This window comes from Diabrotica undecimpunctata, chromosome 5, assembly GCF_040954645.1.
Source record: "Diabrotica undecimpunctata isolate CICGRU chromosome 5, icDiaUnde3, whole genome shotgun sequence".
Taxonomy (NCBI): Eukaryota; Metazoa; Arthropoda; class Insecta; order Coleoptera; family Chrysomelidae; genus Diabrotica; species Diabrotica undecimpunctata.
In genome coordinates, this window is record NC_092807.1 from 143,638,511 (window position 1) to 143,664,169 (window position 25,659).

The window sequence follows — 25,659 nt, forward strand, 5'->3', positions numbered from 1 at the left end:
CCATTAACAAAATGTGTTCCACCAACTCGTCTTCTTGCTGTGAAAACCGGTCTGTGACACCCTAGTCCTTTCTTTGCCGAATTTTCTTGTTCGAGAGTTCCATTTTTAATTTTCTTCCGCCGAGAACCTCTTCCACTGCTTGGCGCATACTTTCGTCATTCTAAGACTGCCGATCACTTTTTCTTTTATATTTTCCCATCTTTTAATAACCCTAAAAAAAATTAAATTTAATATTCTTGTTAAAAAGTATCTACGTTTTGGTTGGACAAAACAGGATAGTATCCAGTTTTACCCAGCCACTCAATATACCATTTTACCCAACTAAACACTGAATAATGTTTTGAAATTTTTCAACAAAAAGAAAACAGTTATCATAATCACAAATATCGTAAAACATACTCATATTACATAGAGAAACATAAAAAATACTCACCGGTGTTTATTTTGTTGATTTAAACTTAATAATCCTTAACTAACTACAACTCGATGCTAACTACAGATGAAACTAATTAGCATAACCTTACTTTTCAAACTAGCATTTGCCACAAGCCACAGATCAACAATTAATCAGAGTAACCTCCTGATAGATCCAAATAGACGGTATCTGTAGTGATTAACATCCCCGGTCATTAGATGGTGCCGCTTATTTTTAAATTATCGTCGATATCCCGTTTTACCAGACTATCCTGTTTTAGCCAACTCTCCCCTACTGATTCTTTTCGTTCATTAATACTTTCTATATTGGAAGAAAGAACATAAAACAACACTAAATTATGTACTATGTGTAGAGCAGGACCGAATTCAAACAAACGCGATTTTTAGCTTCGAATTAATTATGTGATAATGCCCTATTGTGACTTAGTTGGATGAGATTTCTGATCCATATTATCAATATTGAAACCTAATACATATGAAATATTATCCAAGTAGTTAACACTGGACTTAATAAACAATGAAAATAAATATAGACAATAAAATAATTTAAAATTTTATAGTTGTATTTAAATTTTGTGTCAAACACAAACAAATATTTTTGTTAATTTACTGTAAAGAACTAATTGTTAAACAATTTCAAATTGTTTATATTGTTAGCGTTAATGTACATTGCTCCACTAGGTTAATACAAATAAATATGCAAAATGTCTCTACTATAATATTTTTTAGTAGGTAATCTATTTCTTCTTGCATTCAGCGTGTCCTGTGGAGGTTGCTGACCAACATACCCTTTTGAAACTGCTGCACCGAATAATTCAACCGATGCCATTCCGAACCATTCACGTATGTTTCGCAGCAAAGAAATTCTTCTACATCTTTCTTCGTCTAACTATCTTTCTTTAAATTATTAGCTGTGGGAACTTATATCTTGCGTCTCTAGAGACATGACATAGAAACCTTTCTCTTCTTTATAATAAATATAATTTCAGGTTCAATACTGTTTCTTTCCAGCACTGCCTGATTCGGGATTCTATTTGAGATGCGTCTATAGATCCACATTTAAAAGGCATCTATCTTTTTAAGGAGTTATTTATTTAGTCTTCAACTTTAAACACCGTATAGGGACATGGAAAATACATAATACCTAATCATTCTGATTCTTAGAGTCATAGGAAGATACGGTGCTGTCAAAACTTTTTTTTTCAACGCAGTTCATGCTTGTTCAATGCGTGAACTAATTTTTTCTGAATGTTGGTTAGTCTCGTTGATAATAGTTCCAAGATATTTGTACCGAGAAACCCGCTCAATGACCTGTCCATTAAAAACTAATTTTCCGTAATTGTTGTTGACTTTCTTTGAAAAGAGCATCATTTTGGTTTTCTTGATAGTGATATGTATTCTGTGCGTCATATTAACCATAGATACTTTATCAAGGAGTTTCTGGAGTTCTCTCAAATTGTTAGTTATTATAACTGTATCATCAGCATATCTGATGTTATTGACAAGAACTCCAATTATCTCTATTCTAGCTGACTCATCTTCGATTTCTGCACATACAATATATTCAGAGAATAAAAATTGGCGTTGGCAAGAGTTCTGAATACTTATTTTCTCTGACAGGGAACCTTATTTTCCATGGGGAGTTTTATTCTTCCCGTTTGACTCCCGCAAAATCTTGATGTTATTTGAACATCTTGATATGAAGAGTGGAGATGTACAGGCCAAGTGACAAACATGCACAATCGAGAAAAATGAGTTTTTTAGGAATTATAGTAAAAATACCAAAAAAAGTAAAAAAACATGTTTATTACATAATTTAATATGGTTTAAGTAAGTCAACAATTTTGTTTCATATTTTGTTACACTTAACTATGACAAAAAGTCTCTAAGTTTCAAAAAGTAAAACAAGGTATTATGTCAAACAATGTTTCCCTATATAATAGGCCAAATAGAGAAGAATATTCTTAGAAAATGGGTCATGTGTACATGTAAAAATTTCATTAATGAAAATATCCATACTATGTACATTATATGGGTATTACATTAAACTATCATAAAATTACTTAATAATTGCATTAATTAATATTAATAATTATTCACAAAAGTATGTTAAAACATTAAAATGTTTTATTCTACCAAGTTCTTATAAAATTCTTTATTTTCATCTTTTAAGTAGTTTAAAACACCCCCCAAATCCTTTTTCTTGTCCGCAGTAAATCTGCTTTTACATTCGATTGGAGTCAAATACGATGTCAAATTTTTCATTGTAATGTTTTTCTTCAACACTTTAATTTCCTTCCATTCCTCTATATCATTCAGAGTTGTTTTGGTCATAGCCTTTCCGGGTTTAGATTTTTCAATTTTAATACATTTCACTATAGAAATTTGCACATTGTTGGTAGTAATCGTGTTTTCAGCTGCTGATTTAAAATCAAAAAAATCTTCATTTTCCATTATGGATGCCAAATAAGGATGTTCTAGCCTTGCAATGTAACTTCTGTTTTCTTTTTTCTATCTGTTCGAAGTCTCTGTCACAACTCAAAAAAGAGTGACCTGAAACAAGGAACTTTTGCTCAACTTCATCAATGAGACCTTCAGCAATTATAGAAAACCATAAGTACAAAAGCATCTTGTTCTTATTTTGGACAGCGCAGTTATCACTCCAAAACATAAGTTTCCGTTTTGGCTAACTTTACATTTTATAGCTTTTAAAATAGCCGAGGCAATTTCGTTACCGCCCCTACCTGTTTGCCCTTCATGAAACATAAAAGTAAAAACTCCATTGTTGTCGCCTACATGTATACCAAAATTGTAAACACTGAGCTGTCTTAAGTAATCCATCTTGCTGTGAGTAAGAGCTGGCAAAGAAAACACTTGTTGAAGGTCCATACTAAGAGTGCAGACGTCGCTTCTGGGCATTTGAGAGTTCTTGTGATCATTTTCCATAACCTGCCTAGCTTTTTCTGCCTTACAATGGTGGAATTCTAAGCGTCGCTTATTATTATTTTGTTCTGCTGTATTGCTCTTGATTTCAGCTTGTAACATATCGTAGGTGTCACACTTATCACTGCGTGGTTGGCGAAATGATATTTTCGGGAATTCTACTTTCTTTTCGGGATGTTTTTTATTGAAAGCAAGGTGTAGCCTACTTTTATTTAAATCAGTACTTAAGTACTCCTTTTCACTCTTAGCCCTCGTGTACTGACTTCCTTCTCTGGGGAACGAATTAACATGGTCAACAATCCGTTGTTTGTCTGCAGTGGAGTACTTTGTGTTTCTTCCCTTATTGCCCCTTTTTTCCGTGTAAGAAGTTTCTTCCGATTTTAAATATTTAACAAGAGTTTCAATCTACCTTTTAGTTACTGCAAACATTTCTTGAAAGGTCCTCTTGCACACTTTTACAATATTCCCTGATCTATTTGGAACACTAAATGAAATAGATGTTTGTTTATGGCTGGATTCGGCTATTACACCGTTACGCCGAGGGTTTTTGGGTAAGAGATTTTTCAACCCCATTAGGTAAGTATTTTGTACATCAGAATCTTCTATTTTGTAAAAGTCAACAAATAACTTCAGTTTCTGTTCATGTTCCAACTGCAGTTATGTTTACATTTGCATAAAATCTAAAATTAAAAATATAAATTCATGATTTTATATGCTTATCTATTAAAGGACACTTGGCAATCCATTTATATCTCCAAACCTTCAAACATCTATTCGCAATATTGTACTACAACCTTCATTAAGCATGATTTTAAAGCCGACATAACCTATAATTCTAACCTTTTATTACTATGAACAACACGGGTTACGTTACAATATAACACCAAGCTGAATTAAAAGTACTTATACTATAAATAAAACACTTACTTGTTCAGATGGTTACTGTTTAGCATCCACTATTTTGTTTTCTTTAGTTTTGTAGGCCATTCCTGCTAATCGCATCTTTTTACGTACTGTTTGCCATGACCCTTCCCCTTTCTTTAGTCTTCGTTATTCCTCATTATCATTCATATCGTAATAATTAGAGCAAAACTCTAAGAAAGAGTTTAACTAACACACCTCAACACAACACAATCGCAATAAACTAATCAGAAAAGTAATGGTTGCAGCGTTACCGACTTACTACAGCTCACATTTGACTCTGACAGCTGATGTGGTTATGCACTTGGCCCACTATATTGGAAACGGAACGCTGTATTTGGAGTGGACGCTATCTTTTGGATTTATTTAGTACAAAGTTCCAATGCAACTGCCACTTGGCCCATAATACAGGTTAACGGCTTTGTTGCATAGATCATTATAATGGAAAAAACAGAAATATTGATTTTTGTCTTTTGGCCCGTTATATATATCCACTCTTCATATTTTATGATCTTGATACTTGTAATTTTTAAAACCCTTGTTTTCATATTTAGTTTCGAATGATCATAGAAAATGTATCACATCTACTTATAAAAGAGACATGCCAGTCAAATTTAGACCATTAAACATTTTTATCTAAAATTTTTGCAATCATTTGGTGGAGTAGTGCATATTAAGTCTGATTTGAAGTTGATCTTAATACATTATTGTTGAGGGTTGTATAAATAATTTATATGTATACAAAATATTAGATTGATTACGTAGAACAATGTTGTTATTAGATTTATAAATGTTTAGCAGAATGATTTTTGTATTATCATTTCTTTTAATATTGTTAAAAAGCTATGCGGCATTTCATTTTTAAAAAAATGTTTTCCATAAAATGTGAATAAACTATCAAAATATATTCGTGGTTTTTATTTTAGTTGTATTTAACCTAATAATAAATAAACTGGTAAAATGACAAATATTTAGGATTAATAGTTAATGGCAATAACGACCATGCTTCGTGGACTTCGAAAAGGCATTCGATAAAGTACAACAAGTAAAATTAATGCAGATGCTAAGAAATATAGGAATATATTTATGACAAAGATATTCGTGCCATTAAAAATCTGCTATCGTAAAAAATGGAGATAGTTACACCGATAAAATCTTCATACAAGGAGGAGTCAACATTGTTCAATGTTTACTCCGACTAGTTATTTAAAAAGGCACTTAAGAGACAGCCATATGGAATAAAAATCAACGGAGAACTACTTAATGTACCTAAGTAGTAGAAACGCGGACGATAGAGTAATCCGGTCAGAAAATATTTTTAAGGTCTCCAAATTCTGCTTGATCGTATTCACAAAGTAGTAGAAAAAATGGGCATTAAAATAAACTCAAACAAAACTCTGTAATTTTGAAATAATCCTGATAAAAAAAACAACAAAATACCTTGAAATACAGTAAGTTTTAATCATACAATAACATAACCTTAAAATATGAACATTCATAGTAAATATCTTAGTAATATTTTTTTAATTAAATTAACGTGCATGTGACATCTATGGTCATCAGCACTAGTTACGATTTACATGATAATATCATATAAATTACAAAATAATGTAGTTAACGTTTAACATAAAGAGAAAATAATAAAAACTTCTAATATAACATTTATATTTTGTTGAGCAGTTGACTTTTTTCGAGGAATTTGATATCCTTGTTGATTTTGTCTGTGCTGTTTAGGACCTCTTTGAAGTTAGTACTGATATCGAGCTGTTGACGTATTTTGACATAAAAAGGGCATTCGATAAGTATATGCCTGATTCGGAGAGTCGTATTGCAGTGCTGACATTTTGGTTGTGGACATGATGTCATCAGGCAGCCATGAGTTAGACGGGTATGTCCTATACGCAATCTCCTTATGATAGCCATATTTTTTCGAGATAAACTGGGATAGGTAAGAATCATCACTCAGGGTTTAATTTCATGCACCGCTGAAGTAACATTATTCCAGTGAATCTGCCAGGTGGATAGATTAAGCTTCTTCAGTCTAACTTTGACATCGTTGCAAATTTGTTTATTGATAATGGTGTCCGTAGATGATGTGGCTTTTTTGGCAAGGCAATCCGCTTTTTCGTTACCACTAATACCAACATGGGATGGTACCCATATCAGAGTGATAGTTGTATTTTGGTTTATAAGAAGCCGATATGTGTCATGAATATCTTGGACGATAGGATGGTTGGTGGATATAGCATTAATGGAGTGTATAGAGGAAAGTGAATCAGAGCATATGGCTATGTGTGCATTTGGATATTGTTGGGCATATTTGAAAGCATGTGAGATAGCTAGTAGTTCACCAGTGTGGATAATACACCAAAGAAAAAGAGAGTTTAGAGAGTTCGATAGGCTGTTGTACAGTGGTTACAGAATATCCAACACCACTTTCAGTCTTTGACACTTCAGTGTAAAGAACTATGTTATATTAATTTTTGTTTATAAGTTCTAGAAAGAGAATTCTTAATGTACTAATACTGGTATCTTCCTTGTTACATTTGGTGAGGGAAATATCATGATGTGGGAGTATTTTGGTCCAATAGGGATATTTGGAGAATGGTAGAGTTCTGGTTTCAGACAAATTTATATCTTTTAGTAACGGTTGTAGAAGACTAGGAATAGGATGTATAATTAAGTTACATGGAGGGTTGTAATGAGGATGGTGTAATGATGCAATTAAATGATATACTGGATTGGCCGGATTGGAAGAAATTTCAGCAGCATAGAAGAGAAGAAGGTTTTCTCGCCTAAGCCATAGAGGAGGTTCATTAGCTTCACAGTAAAGACTTTCTGCCGGACTATAATGGAATGCTCCAAGACATAGACGAATAGCCGTGTTGTGTACTGTATTTAGTGAATTTAAGATTGATTTAGTACCAGACATATAGACGGAATATCGATAGTCGAGCTTGGAACCGATTAGTGATCTGTAAACTTTCAGTAACGTAGTTTCTTCCGCGCCCAATGATAATGTGATAGTGTTTTGATAATATTTAACCTTTTTAGGCAAACTCCTTTAAGTTCAAAAAGAGAAATCAAACGATTTCTACTTAGCGAAACCGAATTCAAATCTTAACCACTGTGTTTCCTAAAATTTGCGAAACAAACAGCTGGATGAATTACTCGGCAAGGGAATCTAAAATTGCATTCCACAAGCCGTTCATCCCAGTCAAAATTCGTAGTGAATTCAGTTTCTCGTACTTCCAACGAAGTAAATAACAAAACAGAATGACGATATTAGATTTTTGTTTTGATACAGTGCAGCAACAACCGTTGATACGCATTTCGACCTCCTTAAGTCTCTTCAGAACGGTATAGTCACTGCTCTGAGCTCATAGCCAGCAGTGACTATACCGTTCTGAAGAGACTTAAGGAGGTCGAAATACGTATCAACGGTTGTTGCTGCACTGTATCAAAACAAAAATCTAATACCGTCATTCTGTCCTTTAAGTTCCTGTATGTGTTGTTTCCAGGTTAATCTTGAATCAAATATCAGCCCTAATATTTTGCAATTATCAACAACTGGTAATTTGAAGTTGTTGATAGTGATTTCAGGATCAAAAGAACTCATTCTTCTGCCAAATTTAATAACTTTGGATTTAGAATGGGAGAGGGTAAGTCCTAGAGAAGCTACTTTGTTTTATAGGTCATTTACTCCTAATTGTAGAATTTTACTAGTAGTTGCGTTCAATTTACCATGACAGTACATTATTAGGTCATCGACATATAATATGCATTAGATTGGTGGAGCTATATTTTCACTTAACTTGCTATTCGAAAGATTGAATAAGGATGTGCTTAAAACTGGACCTTGAGGAACTCCATCATGTTGGATGTGTGGAGAAGAAAGGAAGTTATTGACAGAAACTCTGAACAATCTAGATGTTAGGAAGTTTTTGATAAATGCGTATATGTTGCCAGTAAGGTTACATTCAAAAAGTTTGTCAATGATTGCATTTCTAGAGATTGTATCAAATGCGCCTTCTATATCAAAGATAGTTGCTATCAAATCTTGCTTGCAATTTATTGCGTTGGAGATATGGGTTTGGAGTATTACCAGATTATCTCCTGTTCCTTTGGAATAATCTTGTGTTTTTCAAAATACCATTAAAAACGTTTTTTGATCAATTTTTCCATTAGCTTATACATAGTGCATGTGAGAGAGATGGGAATGTAAGATTGTGGAAAGATAGTTGGCTGATTTGGCTTGAGTATTGGTATAACAATATATTTGCTCCACTGAGATAGAAATTTATGGGAACTCCAGATTATATTGTATAAATTGGGTAGTTTATTAAGATTATAATTAGACAAATGCTTTAGGAATGCATAAGTAATATCATCAGGCCCAGCTGCAGTGTTTCTACTATTACCTAAGGCAGATATTAGCTTATGGATAGTGAAAGGAGAATTAAGGGATCTACTATATTCAGATGATATCAGATGATTTCTGTGTGAATATAAGTCATAATGAAATAAAGTAATATTATTGGTTTTATTCCTGAGCTTTTCTTCGAAATGTTTGACAAAAGCGTTAGGAATAAGTTCATGAGCAGTGATCTCTATACCATTTGAAATTAAACGAGTAATTTTATTATTAGTTTTGTGACCTTGAATTTGTAGTATTTTTTTCCAAAGTTGGCTAGGATTTGAGTTTTCGTTGATAGATGATACGTAATCTATGATTGTTTTGGGATGATTTTTTACTTTTTTTAACTACGTGTTTGGCTTTGGCTTTGAATTTTTTGTAATTTATTAGATTTTCAAAGCTTCTATTTTTTTGGTACTTATTTAAAGCTTTTTTGGATAGACGAATCGATTCTTCACAAGAAGAGTTCCTCCAAGGAACTGTTTTATGATTTGGAGAGAATGATGTTTTGCCAATGTGAGTCATAGCAGCTGAAAGAATATTGTCTGTTATTGACGTTAACGAGTAGTCTACATCATAGATTATTAGATGATTATGAGCGAGCAAGAGAGTGTCAAAAGCTTTTGAATGCTCTGGCCAGTTAGCTTCATTTAGGCGCCAATAGCTTTTGGCAGAGACAGTGTCATTACAATTGTTGGAAATTATTATAGGATAATGATTGTTATCAAAGAGATCGTCAGCTGTGTGCCAGGTTAAAAAAGATGCAGATTTAGGGTCACTTATACTAAGATCTATAGCAGAGAAAGATCCTTCTTCTTCTTCTTCTCGTGCCACTCCTAGCGGAGATTGGAAATCATCATGACCACATCATGGATTAACATCAGAGAAAGATCCAGAGGTTAATAATTTGATATTCTTACCTCACAAATTCACGCACAACAAATAATGCTACCAAACGCACAGAATGAATGTCCATAGCCAAAAGTTCTTATTTATTCTTCAAACAATTTAAAAAAACAATATTTCCCACTTCTTATGGGATAAATACGCACAAATTAGAAATGTTTGGAAAGGTTTTTAAAATACCCTGCCCATTGTGTCGTCAGATTAAGGTAGTCCATTGAATAAGCAAGATACGCGTTTACAAAAAATTAAAAATGTTTTTTGTAACAGAGATTTGTTGATCGGATTAAGAGTTAGACTTTTGAGGTGTAACGTATCCTCTGTGCTGCTATATGGAGTGGAGGCATGGACTAAAGAAACAGATCGCTGATACATAAGAGACTTTCTAAATATGGGCTAAATAATTTGATCTATTAAATGCTCAGATCGAGAACTCTCGCCACTCTCGATGTCTAATTTTATCTTATATATAGAGGAATGACTAGCCAGAGATTCAGTATGCTCAGTTTCAAACAATTGGTTTCCCATATGTTATATTTTTTATCTTGTAGGTGATGGTATGAATTCTATCATATAGCTCATTTAATATACAGTTTGGTTTAATGTTCATATTAATGATTGTTCTTAGTGAGCATGCCAGCTATACATTTTTTAATTCTAGACAACTTTCTTGGTCTTCGGATGTCACTTCGAAATAGCGTAAGTTTTAATTTATTGCAAGTAGATTCTTTGACTCGAAGGACCAATGTGTAAATCCAGTGCCTTTTTCCGTTGTTCTCGTTTGACCATGAAAAAATAATATGCGGTCAATTGTAGTACAGTGTAGAAGAAATAATTTATTACTAGCTCAAAATAAGTACACTTAACACGAAATTTTACACAGAGGTGATTAAGTTGTTAACTAAAACTAAGGTACAAATATTAAAGGACAATTACTCAACAACTACAGGTAATAAAAATAATTTACTAGCTGTTTATTGTTTTACAGCCAGTAAAAACAATTCCTCAATACTGATAATTCCTACTAAAGTCAAATGAAAGAATTTTGAAGCATCAAAGAAGGTTGGGACCCTAAGGAACTGAGTCTGGATTGTTTGGAATTATTTAATCGAGATTTTGATTTTATCTTTTTGCTCCATGTATTTTCTAAAATAATTTTTTACCCAGACAATCTATTTGATATATTGCAAACTAAATCGAATGATATTGGGTTTTGTGTTAAGACAAACATTTTAAATTCAATAAATAGACAAAGGAAAGGATTTGAAATTTAGTAAAAAACTTACCATCTCAAAGAGATAGAACCTAAGTGAAAGCGTATTAAAATCGACTTTTTTACAGAATGGGAAACAATGAATTAAAAATACTCTGTTACGCAGACGACGCAATATTGATAGCCCAAGATAAAGATAGTATGTAAAGACTGGATCACAGATTTAACAAAAGAGCAAAAGAATTTAATTATGCCAATCTCATCTCAGAAAACTAAAACAATAGTAACTATCAAAAAACCAACCAGATGTAAAATAGAAACTGATAGCATCAGTATTGAACAAGTAATAGAAATAAAATACCTTGGAATTACACTGTCCAGCTATGTAGACCTAGGCAAAGAAGTGAGAGATCAAGTACAAAAGCAAACAGACTGGCAGGATACCTTAATAACATTATATGGCGAAATAGACACATTACCACTGAGATGAAGTCAAGAATTCATAAAGCCAGTGTAGGACCAATAATGACATATCCTCAAAAACAAGTCCCGATACCAAGGCCATAACACAAAGGCTACTGGAAACGGCAGAGATAAGAGTACTGTGGAGAATTATAGGAAATACGCTGAGAGATCGAAAGAAAAGTGAAGACATTAGAAGAAAGTGTAAATGAATGGACACGAATAGAAAAAAAGAATGGAATATCCACATAAGCTGAATGGAGGAGACCCGTGTCGTCAAAATAGCAAGAAAAAAGTCACCAATCGGCAGAAGAAATACGCGCAAAAAAAGGAGTGACAACCCTCCATAGAGGTATTAATCCGCCAGTGAACAAGCAGAGGAAGAAGAACAAGAAGAAGACTTTTTTACGAGTTAAGACTTGTAGAGTAAAGTAAAAAACTAAAGTTTTTTGACATAATTTTTTTGACGTTATTTCTGCTTCATAACACTTTGCATAACTGAAGTATAAAACTGATAGTTCTTTTTCTTCAAGTACCTTCTCCTACAAGATGGTTGAAACATTCAAATATTTGGGAGTACTAGTCAACAGAAGTCGACGATGCAATGACCGCCAGAGATTTAACAACTGAAGATTGCTTCGACAGAAAACGCTGGAAATTAGGATGCGAGAAGCGGCGCCAGCTGTAGAAGACTCGCTTGTTATATATATAGTCAACAGAAGAAATGAAAGTGGAAATATAAAAAGAAGAATTCAAGCGAGAAAAACAGCGTTTTATAGAAATAAAAAAAGAGATAAGAAGATAAGCCGAAACACAAAAATGAAAATCTACAAAATGACCATAAGTCCAATATAATTATATGCTGCAGAAAAAAAGAGATAAGAAGATAAGCCGAAACACAAAAATGAAAATCTACAAAATGACCATAAGTCCAATAGAATTATATGCTGCAGAAACATTTACATTAACAACAAGAGAAGAAGAGCAGTTTAAAGATTTTGAGAGGAAAATTATCAGAAAAATACTGAGACTAAAGAGGTAAAATGAAGAGAATGCAAGACAATGGATGAATCACGAAATACAAGAATGGATGGGTCAAGAAAACGTTGTTAGAGCACAAAGAGTTAGGTGGTATGGACACATAATGAGAAGAGAGAAGAGCAATCCGTTAAAGTTATAACGGAATGGATACCACTAGGTAAAAGAACCAGAGGCATACCTAAACTGAGATGGAAACAAGTGGAAGAAGACTTAAAGAGTATGAAAATTAGAAATATAGATAGGACAATCAAAGAGAGAGAAAAATAAAGAAAAGTAGTGGAAAGAGCAAAGTTACAGCAGAAACTGTGAAACCAAACCAAGAATGGAATGATCCCCCACACAAAAAAGACCTTCAAGTGAAAATATCTTCAGCTTCTTCGGTAGCTGAAATTTCTTATGGACACTGAATTGGATGCAGTTTCATAATTATGGAATAAAAGAAGACAACACTAACTACAAGTGCGTCTATAAAGCTAAATTATTCTATTTTAAAAAACTTTGTCAGAAATTCCAGACGTGAGAACAGATTAGCAAACTTTTTATCGATTTTATCGTTTGAAAAAGAATGTATTAAAGAAATGTCTCGAAATAAGTGTTATGAGAAAAGTAGAGTTCACTCTAAGTTAAAACTTAATAAGTCTTATTATAATTTCATTTTAATTTGCATTTCTTTCTTCAAATATCACTGCTCATCACTCCAAAATTTTTATTACCTTATTGCTCAAATGAATGGAATAAAAAAAACAGTCAACTCCGTATGAAAAAAATTTAACTTAAATAAAAAACAATCATTATAATAAATTTATTTATTCAAATTTTTTTTTAGATTTCACGCTTATTGTTCAGGACACACTGTAGTATTAATCAGTTGCAGCTTTGCGTCTTCAAATGAATTCCTTGAAACCTATTATATTTTTACTGAATCTGGTATGAACTGAAACATAATTAAAATCATAAGTTCTCATTTCCCATGATAATAACGATTAATTCATTAATATCAAGAGCATCTCAATTTAAAAGTTATTTATATTTTGAAAAACATATTTTGAAGGTAAAATTCGTTGTATCTTTAAGATCAAGTCTCGAATTAAGATTTTTCGTCTTACAATAACATTTCTTTTTCATTTATATTTCCTTATAAGTGTATATATATATATATATATATATATATATATATATATACAGAAAACATAAACATCTAAAACATTTTAATGCAGAACACTATAAGAGGTCGCATATTATCACTTAGATGTGGGATTTAACCCAAATTATGGAACAAATAATTTTTTTTCAAGGTTAAAAAATTAGTAAAAAAAGGTAAAAAAATGTTCCAGAATAGTTGTATTAGTAAGTAGTAAGCTAATGAAAGTGCTTCGCCATAGAATAAGTAATTTTTATAAAAATTCCTTCGGCTTTCTTTTTTGACTGAATTTAAAGCACACTTTTTGTATAAAGCAACTTTTTATTTCGATTATTGATTAAAGAAACATTTATATCAAGTAAAATTGCCTCCAAAAATAATTGACCTAACCAAATATAAAGATAAATGTTTTCTTTTGCAAAAATCTTTATTTTATCAGCATTTTAAATTAATTAAATATCATTTTGCAATTCGATTTGAAGCAAGTAACAACGAATTGTTGATTGCTGTAGTATGAAGTAATTAAGGGTATGTTTTTATATTTTTTAATATTTTTGTGTAATGAAATTCGCAAATTATTGTCACTTATTATAATTAAATTGTCTAAATATGGACTGAAACATATTTTACTAATAATTTTTTTATATTTGAAGGAAAATAACTATATCAGTTTTCTGTAATTGTTTTTTTTTCGAATTTAATAAGTTGAGTCCATTTAATAGATTATTATATTATGAAGACAATAAGAAACATGAAGCAGCCTTCCTACAGCATCTACAGTGCCAGTAGTACTTAAATTTTTAATACTCTTGAGTATAGTTTCTATACTTTACTTGCCATTTTTCCCTTGTTTGTAACTTATTTAAAAATTGAGTTGCAGTCTGGTGTATAATTATTTTAGACTTCTACCTATAAATCTAAATTCAGACGGACTTGTTGGATAGTTGTTTGATCGGCTGAGAGGAATTGACTCGTTGCAGGTGAGTGTGTTCCTCAGAGTTGTGATACAGTCTATTGTCCAATTCATGTTTAGTGGAATGGTCTTTTCAGAACTGGGCTTAATTTTAGTACGAGTACGTACAGAAAACCAAGCTCCCCGTTCTTTGAAAATCTGACGAGAATGTGTCCTCTAGGATGCACGGTGTTTGAGAAAATCCTGAAAGCTAATATTAGAACCCGAAATTGTTCTCTTAAAGTTAGGCGTAAAGTATATAAACGCAGTTTTTTGCATAAATCGCTTTAAAATATTACTATAATTGATAATTTCACTATGCGTGAGTTGTAAAATGTGGGCTTAACTCTTTATTAAACAAAATATAAAATAATTTTAAAAAATCGATATTTTCCTTCTTTTTCCGCATATGTCTCAAGCAGTGTTGATGTTAGAAGAATTTTATATCAGACATAAAAGTTTTACAAGTAAATTTTACATAAGATAATGCTAGTTTCAAAGCTTTTAAAAATTATTATAATTATTGAAAAACTACTAAAAAACAGAAAAAACAGTTAAAAAAAGGTTTGTTTGCGAGCTTATTTCCCATACTAAAATCAAACATAGGATCTTCATATTCCGAGAAAGTAAACTTTTTAGTATGCGCAAAATTTCGGGCCAATGCTTTTTAAATGCAATCATTTTTTTCGAATCCTGAGAAAACTAACAAATATTTTTGAAAAATTTAAACGCAGAATGAAAGATTACATTATTACCGAGTTCCGAAAGTCCCTTAGAATAAACAAAAAGTTTTTTTGAATGAGATATTTGAAATTAAAAATCACACTAAATTTTCTCTTTTTTTTTTTCACCCCTGTAACTTATTAAAATAAACATTAATGAAGTTTTCAGGGACTTTTGGCCCTCAGTAATAATGTATTCTTTCATTCTGCGTTTAAATGTTTCAAAATACTTATTAGTTTTTTTAGGATTCAAAAAAAATGAATGCATTTAAAAAGCATTGACCCGAAATTTTGCGACTACGCTCTTAAATCATCACACAAATTCATTAAAATAGATTTAATAGTTTTTGTAAAATGTTTTTACAACCTAATTTTTTTTAATGAATAATTTAAATCAGTGGCGGACTAAGGCTAAATCGGGCCTTAGGCAACATTGTAATTCCGGGTCCATTTTTTTAGTCATGACATATATTTTGCGTTTGGCAGTTTGGTTTCAAAGCATACAGTATATAGTTCTATTTAATTATCGGATTTCAAGAAAAAAATTGGAATGGTTAAATAAATTTTCAGAATTGCGTTTAAATTTGGAAATGTGGCAATAATATTATGTTTCTTAACAAAAGACTACATGGATATAGGCGAAATAATATTTCATTCTTTCTTTATTTATAAAAGTCTTAAATTGTAATACTTCATTTTTTAGTTCTGCTATAGTAGAAACCCTCAATTCAGAAGAGTGATATCATAGTTTAAACGCGGAATATCCTCAAATTTAAATGTACACAGCGGCCCTCGAAAACTGCCTGTTTTCTCGATTGCAATTTGCGTTTCCTCATAAGAAATTACAGAATATATAAAGTAGTATATTTATTTGTGCTTCTCTATAGTAGACATGACCAGAAGTTGTTGTACAGTGTAGCCAAATCTTGTTCACAATTAGTAATTATGGTCATACAAAACCTGTATTCTTCCACGCAGCGATTATTACCGTCATAAAAATACCAAAAAACATGATTTTTTCAATAGTAAAAATTAAGCACAAAATTGTAATAAAATAAATTTTATTTATATGTTCCGTTTCGTTACGTATTTAAATTTATAAAATAAAAATCGATATTTTAAAACATTATTTTTTCAATCGTTTGGCAATGTTGGAATTAGCGAGGGAACTCGGTTTTACAATTCGGATCCAGACATGCAGTAAAACTAGTTTTTATTATTTTTTGCCCAAGAAATGAACGAAGAAAACATTGGTGTTTCTATGGGTAAATAGTGCATGTGTTTTTGTGAGTATATTTTATGTGATAAGTTTGTAAACTTATTGTTGTCAATACTGTTTTATCAATACTGTATTGTAGTATTGATAAAACGTGTTATAGATAATAAGAGTGTTATAGTTTGTCGTTTTATAGTAAATATTTAGTTATATTCTTTGAAATTATTGTATATATAGTATATATCCAGATTATTGAAATACAATGGACGAAAAACCGATTTGTTCCAAGAGAAGACAGCAAAATTCTGATGTGGATTCCAAGAATGAAAAGCCGCAAAAGAGACGGAAAATGTTAACGTCCGAAGAGAAGGTAATGATACGAAACGTTTATGAAGGAATTGTCGGCAGAAAAATGGCATTAAACGTTAGCCAAGCGGTCGACATTTGTAGCAGTTTAACAAAAGTATCCGTTAGCTGTATTTATCGTGTACTTAAAAATACATCGGAAAATAAAAAGCAAGAAAAAGGTAAAACTAGAGGTAGGAAAAGCATTGTTTTGGATGACGAGACAAGGAATATTATACGTCGAAAAATTCATTCATTTTATTTTCGGAGTGAAATTCCAACACTGAAAAAAATTTCTCAAGAGCTCGAAAATGATGACTCTTTACCCAAGATATCTCGTAGGGTCTTAATCAGGACCATGCAAGAAATGAACTTTCGATACGTAAAACGCAACAGAAAAAGTATGCTATTAGAAAAAAATGAAATTATTCTGTGGAGAAGAAAATATTTAGAAGAAATACGAAAAATTCGCAGCACTGGATGCAAAATATATTATTTGGATGAAACCTGGATTAACGAAGGTCATACAGTTGGAAAAGTTTGGCAAGATTTAAATGTAAAAAGTAAACGCGAAGCATTTATAGAAGGCTGGTCTACAGCATTAAAGGCTCAAACAGGTGATTATCATGAAGAAATGACTTCTGAAGTATTTGAGCGCTGGTTTAAGAGAATCTTACCAAAATTGGAATCTGGGTCTGTGGTTTTTATGGACAATGCGCTATATCATAGCCGCAGACTAGAACAATTACCGACGACGGCATGGCGGAAAGGGAGAATTCAAGAATGACTTACAGAAAAGGGGATTGCATACGAAGAATCAATGCTCAAAATTCAACTACTTGACATTGCACGGTTAAGGAAAATTGAATATCTTAAATATGCTGTAGATGAAACTGCAAAAGATTATGGTGTCAAAGTTCTGCGTCTACCACCTTATCATTGCGAACTTAATCCCATTGAACTTATCTGGGAGCAAGTGAAAGGAGAAGTAGCACGCAATAACAAAACGTTCAAATTAAACAAAATTAAGAAACTTTTGATTCAAGCAATCCTCCATGTAACTCCAGAGAAATGGGCTAAATGTATAGGCCACATAATTAAAGAAGAACATCGTATGTGGGAACTTGACACTCATATCAAAGTTTTACTAGAGCCAATTATAATTACACCAGGTGGTGAAGATAATGACAGCGATAGCAGCACTGCATCTTCAGGTTTAGACAGCGAATAATATTTTCTAATAGTTTAATAAGAACATCAGCATAAAAAAAACCAAAAACAAAAGAAAACGAGAAGAACATAGTAAGTGTGTATAGTGTTTGTGTTTAAACACATCAAACATTATTTTTATTTTGTTTTTATAGAATTTTATTTTGTTTTATAGGATTTTATTTTGTTTTGTTTTATACTGTTCAAGTGTTTTGTTCATTTTATTTAATAAGACAATATGGCTCTTGGCTAAACGTCAAAAAGACGTTTTAGCGTAACTTCCGCGACAGCCGGTTGGTATCAGTAAACTTTCTGCAAAATTACTTCTTTTTTATAGCTTTTTGTTTGTGGCATTCTGTATTTTTAGGGGAATGTAGGGAATGAGCCACAAAATATTTATTCATATGTTTATTTATTGACGTTTCGATCTCTATATCCAGAGACCGTTTTCAATTATACAAATGATAGTACTATTTATTTTCTATGGCTTTTCGCTTGTCGTTCTGTAAAATAATGTTGGGAATAAGCCACAATATATTTATTCAAATGTTTAATTTACGGACGTTTCGATCTCTATAAAGAGACCGTTTTCAAACATACAAATGACAGATATATTTATTTTTCTGTAGCTGCTTGTTTGTGGCATTCTGTATTTTTAGGGAGAAGGTTGGACATAAGCCACAATATATCTATTTACATGTTTAATACATTGACGTTTCGATCTCTATTCCGTTTTTAAAGATAGAAAAAAAAAGAAAATAAACAATATAAGATTATAAAAATATATAATAATAAACAAATAAAAAAAATATTACTATCATTTATATCTTTGAAAGCGGTCTTTGGATATAGAGATCGAAACGTCAGTAAAAACTTGTAAATAAATATATTGTGGCCTATTTCGAACATTAATATTTGAAAAATAAAATATAATTAACGTTAAAATAAAAGTAAGTGTACGTCACTGGATTTCCAAACGGCTTTCCGCATTTCTGGGTCTTTAAACGATGACTCACTCTCTCAAATAGTGAAATTATACTTTAGGTTTAAATTTTGTTTATAACATTTTTATTACTCTATTGAAGATTCACTAACATCACTATCATGAAAATTGTTTTAAATTTAATATTAATCACAGTAGATAATGTGGTCAGTGCAGTTTCCATGTTCTGACAATTTTTTATCTACATTTTTCCAATCATTCGTCCATTTTGTCATTAGCGTTGTTTTCTTGGAAAATAATTTACAGACCTTATAGTACAGTAAGTTGTTGATTTCAGTATAATCCAACCAATCTAATGTAACTAATTTGTTTTGACCCTTTGTTACATCGAATAAAAGATGATTCCAAAGATTAATTTATTGATTTTAGTGTAGTTTTTATATAATACTCTCGCATGGTGTCTGTTAAGTATCTGGCCATAATGCAATGTAGTTTACAAAACTCTTAGTTTCATTAATACTTTGAGATGATCTTAAATTTAAATTTTCTTCTTTTATTTCATCTTTACAATCGAAATTGCTTGGTTTTCCTGCGTTTTTTGCAGACCACGTTCTAAAAAAAAGAAGAAAATGATCTCCAATTAAATTGATTTTATTCAATATGACAATAACAATTTGTGGTATTTTATATTATATATTATTTTTATTAAATAATTACTTTTATAAAAACTTACATTTGTTTTAATAATTTGAAGATATTAATTAGTCCAATTACTTTTATTTAGGAGCAGCAGCTTTTCTAGCCTTTTGGTGAACTTGCGGTAGATTTGGCGGTTTTTGGATTACCAGGTACCTTTGTGTTTTTCGTAGGACTGCCTTTATTTGATTTCTTCACTTTGGTTGGTGTTTTTACTTTGGCCTCTGTGGAAGTCGGAACTGGGGATGAAGATTACTTCTTTTCAATTTTCTTCGCCTTGGATGGCTTTTTCTCTAATTTGATGCTGCTTCTTTAGGCTTAGTCACTTTCTTTACAGATTTCGCCATTTCGCTGGTAGCAGAAGGTTTGGCGGCGGTGACAGTTTGTTTCGGTTTAGTTGTTCCTCCAGCTTACATTTTTCTCCTGAACTAGGCTTTGTAGATACAGAACACGAGGAGATAGACGTTAACTTGAAGATCCTTTGTTTACACCAACGATCCAGTAGCAACTGCAGCCTTTAAATATTTTTTTTTATGAACGGTGCAACCTTTTTAACATCTACTTTGTAATTTGCAGCTATATATTTCTTCATAACTCGAAGGTAAGAACCATCTCTTTTTGGATTTTTTGCCTTTTTTCATTTTTGGATCGTGAACGTATTTGCGGCGTTCCAGATTCCGACGTAGCCGAAGTGGCTGATGATTGGTGTACCCTATTTAGATATTTCACAAAGTATTAACTATGAATACAAAACAATCTATTTGCAATCCAGTCTAGCACGTAAGTCTTAATTGTACCATCTTTAAACAAAACTCACGTAAGATACAATACGTAACGTTCAGGGTACTGATTTACGTTTGACTTTTTAAACTGAATAGGCGCGAGACTATCGTATTTATACACATCGACATCGACACTTGCGGCTGTAGATACATAAGCACGAGAACGTTCGTCCACACGTGTAGACTTTATCAAACAACGATTCGGCATAATTTATTATAAAAATTAAAAACCTAATTTTCGGGCCCCAAAAATTACGGGCTCTAGGCACGTGCCTGGGTTGCCTAGGCCTTAGTCCGCCCCTGATTTAAATGAATAATGAATAAATAGATATTTGAAATTCATGAAATTAAAAATTCATTTATTTTCTTTTATTTTATTTATTTTCTGCATTTGCCATTGGAGCTGAGTCACACTGGTACAAGTTCGCATACGCACAGCGTTACTTACTGTGATAATTAGGATACTAAGATAAAATAATACTAAAAAAGATACTTATTGAAAAAAAGAAATACAATAATATAGAAAAAAGTACTTGAATTAGCAAATAATTTTTTGAATCTATTTTTAGTATACAGTATGGTGGAAATGAAAGGAATAAATTCGTTATTTCGTAAAGCGGAGGCTTTAAGGAAAAATCCTGAAACCCGTCGATTTTTATTTTTAAATAAGCTATTCGTAAGCATACATTTTTATTTTTGACGTCATCTATGTGAGCGTGATGACGTCATTGCTAAAATTTTTGAATAGAAAGGGGGGTATTGTAATACATAATTTGAAAGGTCTTTTAAATACCTATTCAGCTATATCAATATGTCTAAGTAATTAAAGTTTGTAATTGTTTAAAAAAATAATTAAATTTTTATTATTACAATAAATATTTATTAAGTATTATTCAATAAATACAACGAAACCTAAATTAAGTGCTCAAATTTTTTACCTTCAGCTAAAATACAATGAGAAAGGCGTGCCGCGAACTCTTCTCTAACATTCTCTAAAACTTCCGGAGTTATTTGAACAACCTCATTACGTATTCTTTCTTTCAGTTCATTAATATTTTGTATTCTATTTTGATACACTTTACTTTTTAAATATCCGCATAAAAAGAAATCAAGAGGAGTCAAATCAGGTGACCTAGGCGGCCATTCTATTGTTCCTCTTCGACCTATCCACCTATTTGGAAAGACGTTGTTTAAGTAGTTGCGTACCAAGACAGCATAGTGTGGAGGCGCACCATCTTGCTGTAGCCATAAATCATTTCTGTTTGGAAACAACCGGTTCAATTCTGGAAGCAAGTTTTCTTCGAAAAAGTATGGTCCAATACACCTATTATCTATTATTCCCACCCAAACATTAATTTTCTCTGGGTATTGAGTACGGTACTCTTGCATCCAGTGTGGATTTTCCGTAGCCCAGTACCGATAAGTTTGACGATTGACATGACCGTTTAGTAGAAATGTAGCTTCATCAGAGAAAATAATATTTTTTAAAAACATCGGATCTCTGTTATTTCGTTCCATTATAATGTCACAAAATTCAATTCGTCTATCAAAATCATCTTCCATAAGTTCTTGTACTAAACTTACTTTGTAGGGATGCCACTTTTCCTTCTTTCGTCATTATCTAATGCTACTTGCCGTGAACTGTTATGAGGATTATCTTGAAAAGCTAACAGAACGTCTACTTGTTGGTTTTCAGATATTGGTTTTCAGATATTGGTTTTCTACTACCTTTAGGAAGGTCTTTAACATGACCCGTTTCTTTAAATTTTTTCTCAATTTTGCTTACAGTGGATTGTAAAATTGGTTCTCGACGGGGGTATTTATTATTAAATAACGCACATACTTCTTTCTGCGTACGTGTTTTATCTCCATAACCAATCATTATGAGAATTTCAATTCTTTGCGTTTCAGTTAGCTTCATGTTCAAAGATACAAAGACTTTTTGAATACGTTTACTACAATAATACTATTAATCACTGGACAGAAAGATAATTAAGTTTGAATGTCCAACTATCAATGTTCATATTGATAAGGTAACTAGTTTTTTTAAAAAGGTAAAAAGTAGATAAAAAAGACATTTCATTACCAGTGATGGCCTTTATAAAATTTATTTTTGGGTGTCAATAATACATCATATCAATACTTAATAAATATTTATTGTAATAATAAATATTTAATAATTTTTTTAAACAATTACAAACATCAAATACTCAGACATATTGATATGGCTGAATAGGTATTTAAAAGACCTTTCAAATGATGTATTACAATACCCCCCTTTCTATTTAAAAATTTTAGCAATGACGTCATCACGCTCACATAGATGACGTCAAAAATAAAAATGTATTCTTACGAATAGCTTATTTAAAAATAAAAATCGACGGGTTTCAGGATTTTTCCTTAAAGCCTCCGCTTTACGAAATAACGAATTTATTCCTTTCATTTCCACCATACTGTATCTGTTCGACTGGGAACAACGAAACGGTGTCGTTGTGGAGTACCTATGTTAGAGTGATATACACTCTAAATCATTTAACGACAATACATATTATTGTATAAATTTTCTAAACCCTTTATTTCTTTATAAACAATCTCGTGCTATACCTAGAATATTTTATTTTTAGTAAATACTATTCAGTACATACATTGATCATTTTTAGATACATATAAAATATTAAATGATCTATTCTATTGATTATACCGTATAATAATATTTTTGTCAATTAATATATTTTGGCAAGTAATGAAAATGAATTGACATTATTAATTAGAATAAAAAATTATAGATTCGCCTCAAATCTCTAAAATCGTTCTCAAACATCAAAACGTCAAATCATCAAAACGGAAATCGAAACGTCAAATTTTTGTAGTTAAAAATGTAATTATCATTACAATACGATTTTGAAGAGTATTCCTACTACTTAGCTAATTTAATGTTTCCACTTCCTTCCCGAAACCGAACTCTTTTGCTCTAGTTACGAAGGTCGACTTTAACCAGCTAATCCTAATACTTCTCTTCAAAAAGAGAGACAAATCGGACCTGGAAAATTACAGAGAAATTAATTTATTAAACACAACACTAAAATTAACAACCAAAGTGATAACAAATAAACTGAATGAAGTTATAACACTAGCAGAAGAACAACAAGGTATTAGGTCGGGAAGATCATGCACCGATGCTAGATTTATGATGAGGCAAGTGCAAGAGAAATCATTAGAATACAACAAACCGGCATATCTATCTTTCGTGCACCTTAAGAAGACATTTGTCCTTGTCAAATTGAAGGACATTATCCACTTATTGTACGCAAGAGATATACCTTTAGGAATAATCAAAACGATCGAAAATATCTACCAAAACAACACAATAAAAGTAAAACTAGAAGAAGAACTAACTGAACCTATTAAAACTGGCAATGAGATAAGACAGGGAGATTCCTTGAGTCGTCTATTGTTCAACCTGATTATGGATGAAATAATAAAAAAAGTAAGAACTAAAAGAGAATACTAAATGGAAGAAAAACAACTTAAAATAATCTGCTACGCAGACGACGCAATACTACTCTCTCAAAGTGAAGATGATTTTCCATAGAAGATAAAATGCACGGTTATAAAAGCAAATTTACTAAGATGTAAATTGGACCTGGAAGATCAGATAATAGAACAAGTGATAGAGTTTAAATATTTAGGCATCACATTATCTAGCTACGGCAAGCTCGAAACCGAAGTGAAAGATCAAGTGAATAGACCAAACTGGTGCAATGGAATTGATACCAATACGAACCAAAACAGCATTTTAAAATAAAATCCAATTGAAATAAAAGAACTTTTGCGACTTAAAAGATTAAAAAGTTTTATCCATAACAGTGAAACGTGATTTGCTACAAAGTAAACTTTGGAATTTTTTGTATAATTAAGTAGCAATATATTATGACGAAATATTGTTTAAACCTGTTTGAGGCAGTTTTTATTTTTTGCAAATAATACTGATATATATTTATCACAAAACATTTTAACTTATAAATGTAATATTATCGAATTTATGAACTTAATACATTAATACAAGCACCGAATAAAAACTTTTAAACAATATGATTTAGAAAAAAAATTTCTTAGTCAATTTAGTATACCTATCACAATTAGAGCAATACCTATGTAATTCGAAATAAACAGTCCCCATTGAGATATATAGTGTTAATAGTTCGTTATAAAAATAAATAAATCGTTATAATGAAAAAGGCAGTCATGCTTTTTTGTATCCTCTATAAACTAGTTTAAGGTAATCTCAAGAAATAGAGGTCAGCATAAAAGTAATAAAAGTATAATAAAGCCAATATTCCAGTCGTCATAGACGAAAATGCCGCTGCACATATAAAAATCATACGATCAAGCTAAATTATTCTGCGAATGTTAATTTTGGGGTCCCAAAAAGGTTTAGCACTTTTACCCCCTGGACTTTCCCTTAAAACCTTCATCCTTCGCAGGGGGAAAACGGAAAAAATCAATTTACTAAGAATCTGTACGCCGGCACCGTTGGCAAAAATGGTTTAAATAAAAGAGATAATTTTGACTAATTATTAGCATTTTTTCTGTAGAATGAACAGTTCTTTCAATGCCTGAAGCGTCCGGCGATTCTGAATGTCAGTTATGCGCGCGACATCAATTTTTTAAGTAAAATTTGTATCAACTCGACGGTAAAAATTCATTATCTTTTGATCAGAGTGTCCTATCGATAAAAATCCAGATGGGTTTGTTTTAAAGGTGAAGGGAGCAGTTTTCGTAGATAAACAAACGTACATTTCGTCTATATAAAAAGAGGAAGAAGAAGAAGACATTGTCAAACATTTTGGAAGAGAGGTTAAAGCCTTATACCGAAGTGTTACTAAAAGAATATCAGGTAGATTTAAAAGAATATCAGGCGTAGACGTTTAACTCTTAACCAGATCTTCACACTACGACAAATTCTCGAAAAGGTGCTAGAGTTTAACATAGATATGTATTATCTATTTGTCGATTTTTCACATTACAAAGGATCTAAAACATTTAAAACTGCTTCTTTTTGATTACACAAGTACGTTTGTCGAAATGGCACGACTTCAGCTACAAATTCGACCTAATATCATCTTCGTGAAAGCATTTTCCGTGCCTTGCGACCGTTTGTGATGTGAATGATTAAATTCAGAGTTTTTAGGCATAGTTGAGATGCCTCATATTTGTTGTCAAAACTTAAAATCAAAATTTCATGTTATAGGTTTTAAAGAATCGTAAAAAATGGCAAACATTGCGCCATATTTATTTATTTAGCAGATTTATAGAAA

At 31.6% G+C, this 25,659-nt stretch overlaps 1 protein-coding gene across 1 annotated transcript in view; it reads left to right on the forward strand.

The window, feature by feature from the left end:
- The first annotated feature begins 13,945 nt into the window (after window positions 1–13,945).
- The window catches only part of LOC140441917 (sodium-coupled monocarboxylate transporter 2-like), an 81,020-nt gene continuing 69,306 nt past the window's right edge, over window positions 13,946–25,659 (forward strand). The window contains exon 1 of the mRNA XM_072532916.1: window positions 13,946–14,004. The gene's annotated coding sequence lies outside the window, so the exon portion shown is untranslated. The remainder of the gene's footprint in view (window positions 14,005–25,659) is intronic.